This window comes from Rhagoletis zephyria, unplaced genomic scaffold (assembly GCF_001687245.7).
Source record: "Rhagoletis zephyria isolate East Lansing unplaced genomic scaffold, Rhagoletis_zephyria_1.1 Rzeph_scaffold_01158, whole genome shotgun sequence".
Lineage (NCBI taxonomy): Eukaryota > Metazoa > Arthropoda > Insecta > Diptera > Tephritidae > Rhagoletis > Rhagoletis zephyria.
The window spans coordinates 75,196-80,267 of record NW_016158242.1 but is presented as its reverse complement, the minus strand read 5'-3'; the positions used below and the strand labels follow the sequence as shown (position 1 = coordinate 80,267).

The following is a 5,072-nucleotide window of genomic DNA, read 5'->3' as shown; positions in this document are numbered from 1 at the left end:
TATGGGACTGAGAAATATTATTTTCTACTTTTTAGTCCATTTATAAAAGCGTTGTATATTAAAAAGTTTTTTTTATATTATTTATTTACTTCATCGTTCTCATTTATTTCTTCATCTTCATATTTATCTTTATTTCAAAGCATAATTTCAAATGTGTAGTGAAACAACAGGCGAAACATGTCAAATTGAACATGTTGCAGCAACATCTATACACATTTTGAAAATGTTTAAGCAACGGTTTTGGCCGTAATTTTCAACCAATTGTGAAACCATAAAAATTCTGCTCATCTACGAAAAAATGCCTTTCCAACGGTGTTCTTGGTTTTGAAATCGGTTCGGTAGAATTGCCAAACGAACGGAGACAAAGTTTATGTTAGCGTATTAATATTAATTCTATATACGTCAGCAGCAACGCCCGACAAAGTTATGTCTGTATTTAGTAATGGCTCTATGACAAAATATTCATGAAATGTATTCGTAGATTTTTATTTACTTCATTTCATACATTAGTATTGATCTGAATGTTTTTTACTAAATACCAGGAATAAATATTTAATAAAAAACTATTTCATTTAAGCTTAACCAACTTTTAGTTGCTCGGTGCTATATTTGGAACGCTTCATTAAATATTTGCATAGACGGTAAATGCAACCCTGGGTGCATCATTAATGAGCTGAAAACCAAAACAAATACAAAAATTCCATCTGAACCAATATTCCCAAAAATTATAAAGCAAAACAAAAACAAGTTTTCCAATTTATTCACTGTTATTTTTATTATTTCAATACAGTTTCAGCTCTTCAAACATTTTCCGATTTTAGTAGTTTCCGACCCCATTTGCTCGTTTTTTTCAGTTCTGAAATTAGGCTAGGTTTTATGGGAACTTACTGTGGGTGCATACAGACCACATTTTGTAAATATGTACATATAGATGTATACACGTCAACTGAATTGTGATATTTAATTTTCTTTTGTAATGAATAATGAATTTGTGCAATCTTTTATGTTTACAAGATGTAGGACAATTTTTAATTTTCTTTATATATTGCATGCTTTAGTTTTAATTCTTTTTAAGTTAAGTTGTAAAGTTGAAAATAGGCCTCCTGGGGAACCGAGCACCTTAACCTTTAAGTATGGACACTTTTTTTTGTAGCACTAGCCTGGACATGGGGTCTCACAGACTCCTAGATCTGAGGAAATGAATTGACAGCAATTCCTATTAAAATTGATAAACAAAGAATACAAGGGTAATAAATGGGTCCTAAATAAAAATATTTAGAGTGTTGAAGTAATTCATTTTTATTATAAAAATCCAACAAATATTATCAAAATTAACATACATAGCTTTTTCAGTCTTTTTCGATATGAGATCACCAATATAATTTTTTTTTATACTTCGCAAAGTAAAATTAACAAAAATCCACTTTTCTCTTAAAGTCTAATAATAACGAAATACAAAAATAATGAAAAGAACTTTATAAACCAAAAGAAAAAAAAACTGACAACTGGTCAATATGACCAAAATTATTGGCATTCCGTACAGAGCGGCTTCGAACATTGCAGACATATTAGCTTATTGCATGCTACACATGTATCTGCGGTCTTCCTGTGCAATCATGGTGGACACAGATGGCATGCTCTTCTCTTATTCTGTCCATATTCTTCAGGTTGAACAATCTCTGCCGGCTTATCATCACCCACGCTCTATTTTTAACTTCAGTTCTCTTGGCAACGGTTTTGTTAACATGTTGGAATGAGACACATCTTTTCTTCTGTTGTCTATCCAGTACCGTCAGATCCTTTCCCGGCATATATGTAGCCATTGTGCAAGTAAAAGGTCTTAGCGTCACATAAGGCTCGAATGATCAATCCATATTTGTCAGGCTTTTTTGGCATATAAGAAATGACACTATGTTGTGTTGGGGTGTTCACACCCGACTGGACGGTGGCTTTTTAGCCCACTTGTATCGGTTTTTACCGTAATAATAATTTGTTGCCGTTAGCTCCGAAAGTGGCACATTATCAGAACTGCTGCTCGAGCTTTCATGCTCAATCACTTCGTCCCTTATTTCATACGCGTCGCTCTCTTCATCGCTCTCATGGCGCCGATTCAACTCACCTTCCTCTACATGTAACATGTCTTCTTCCTCATCGCTTGATAAATCCGATTCCAATAACATTTGGTTTACGGTTTCCTCGAAAAGTGGATCGTCTACTCGCAATGTTTTTCTTGGCGGTGGATCATTCTTTTTCTTCGACATTGTTTTTACGCCAGATGAACTTGGTGCACTGTCTTCTTCCATTATAAATGAAATAATCTAAAACAAATTTAAATTCTATGTAAATGTTACTCGTATGACAAACGCGGGCATGGGGTCTCATAGACTCCGTCAGAACTTTGAATAGACAAAACTTACCTAATATACACCGAACGACGAAACTTCCTTCAGCTACGGTCGTTTGACAACCAAATTTGAAGCTAGCAAGATGCTCGGCAGCGTGCTGGGAGCGAATAGCGCAATTCTCAGAAATTTAAAAGCACGAAACGTCTGTGAGACCCCTTGTCCACAGTTAAAGGTTAAAAAAAAATCGGTAATGCGCCTAAAAGCATATCTCACAGGTGGTGTGGAAAATGCAAGTACAAATATAAATGGATATTTTATTGATATTTTCCATCTCAAAGGTGATCATTAATTTGAACGTTATTAAAGCTGCCTTTACACGGTCGATTTTTGTCGTTAAACTAAAATCTACCCGTGTAAATTGCTATTCAACCGTAAAATGTAAGCGTTTTGGCTGGTCGATATCTCAGTCAATTTTCCAATCGACAGAAATCGACCCGTGTAAAGGCAACTTCAGGAATTTTTTTAATTTTCTTTTTTTTTTTTGCTTGGGCGCCTTTTAAAGATGTGCCACATTATATTGTCGCCTTAAATACAAAAAAAAAACAATTTCTTCAAGCCATCTAGCGTAGTAGTTTGTTGATCTTATGCTCACGGCTACCGAAATCACCAACCTCAACGTAATGATTAGCCTTCCTCCGCCAGCCTCGGGTTGATGTGTTGAGCTTGAATGGCATCAGGAAGTTGGAGGCTTTCTTGAAGTGGGTTCCAACAGTGAATATTTCGTGCGCCAAATAATGAACGCTCTGAATTCCGTGCGCTTTTCGCAATTTGCGTTCGATCACAAAGCTGTCAGAGATTGGGACACGTTGATGGTTGTGCTTGACAATTCCACGTTTCTACATCATTTCACGAACTGATTTAAGATTTGGATAACCCCATATAAGGTTCGGCATACNGAACGCTCTGAATTCCGTGCGCTTTTCGCAATTTGCGTTCGATCACAAAGCTGTCAGAGATTGGGACACGTTGATGGTTGTGCTTGACAATTCCACGTTTCTACATCATTTCACGAACTGATTTAAGATTTGGATAACCCCATATAAGGTTCGGCATACGTAGCATATTAATGGTTGCCTGGTTCAATTTGATGAACAAACCGTGGTTAATGTGGCGAAAACGGAACAACAGTAAAACTTTACGCACTTTTGGTGCAACTTTGATGATACCGCGGATACGGATCACAAAAGCCAATTTGGATTTTTTAGGCACGTAGAATTGGCCGCGTTTTTTGCCACACGGTGCAACTTCATCTCACGGCGTCCATCACGGAGTTTTCTTGTTTGATATTTCTCAGCATGCAACAAGTTTTCACACTTACGGAGTGTAATCGCAGCAGAGCGCTTTAGTTTACGTTTGATCAGGGTAGCAATTTGCTGACCTGCTTCTTGCTGGACTTCAGCTTTGACTCAGGGACAGGAGGCAGCTTCCTGGAAGGTTGTCTACCCTTTGCTTGCGGTTTCTTACCGGCCGTGATGGCAGTCATCTTAACTTGCTACTTAGCACATTGAGAAGGCAAAAAAAAGTTCGCCAAAAGTTTGGAGCACATCGTAAATGAGCCACTATTAAAAAATTTAAATACTTTTTAATACATAGATATGCTGCAACCAGGCACTTACTTTCCCAAATTCCATCCTGTTTATCGGCATAATTCATTACTAATAACTCCATTTTCAAACTGCGCCTTCTCTGTTGCCTCAACATATCCTAAAAAGACATAAATTTACATTAAACAAAAGAAATCGCAAAAATTAGCAAATAGAATACTACTCCCTTTGTTTTGTTTTGTTGTCAAATTTCTGAGAAATGTGAATTCAAAACGATGCGATACAGAAAGAACAAGGACCAGGAATGTAATTTTAAGTAAATNGAATACTACTCCCTTTGTTTTGTTTTGTTGTCAAATTTCTGAGAAATGTGAATTCAAAACGATGCGATACAGAAAGAACAAGGACCAGGAATGTAATTTTAAGTAAATCTATTATTCAGTGGCAATGCGCAGAGCGTTCGGGTCAGCATTATTAATTTGTATCAAATATAACATTAAACGGTGGTTCTAATACATTTTTTCATATTATTAACCAGAGTACATACATTATGGTATTTCTTTCAAAAATTAATGTACTATATGAACTTTTTTTTTTAATATTTCTTAAGTTTCTTTCATGAGTACTGAAAAGCAACCATGCGTGTAAGAAATAGTGTGCTACCTAAAATTTCACCTCTGGAAACTTTATCCCCATAAAGGACTTCACCACAGTTTTTTTACTGGATATACTGAGGTTTGTATATTGAATTAATGGGTCCCTACCCACGTACATGTGATGGTAATGTCGTTCGAGTGTCTAGATCACTTTTCAAAGTTTGTGTTCCATCAACCTATGAAAAGAGCGACGTCAGCAGAGGTCATAAAATTCCTTGAAATGTACAATCAACCGATTGTTATGAGGGAACTTTCCCGTAATGAGCAAAAGAAAGTGGAGAAATAACACATTCCAAAGTCAACCGTATCACCGCGCGCACACGGGAAAACGGCCACCGGAAAGTTGGACGGAAATAAATATACATAAATATTTTAATTATTAAAATAATAAGTAGACATTATAACGTTTTAAATATAAAACGCGAGTGGTTATTTAAAACGAACGCGAGAAAACCCTTGTCGCGTTG

General features: G+C 36.1%; 1 pseudogene; it reads right to left on the bottom strand.

Annotated features, from left to right (window-relative positions):
• Positions 1 to 2,965: 2,965 nt before the first annotated feature.
• Positions 2,966 to 3,888, bottom strand: LOC108362978 (60S ribosomal protein L7-like; annotated as a pseudogene).
• Positions 3,889 to 5,072: the final 1,184 nt, after the last annotated feature.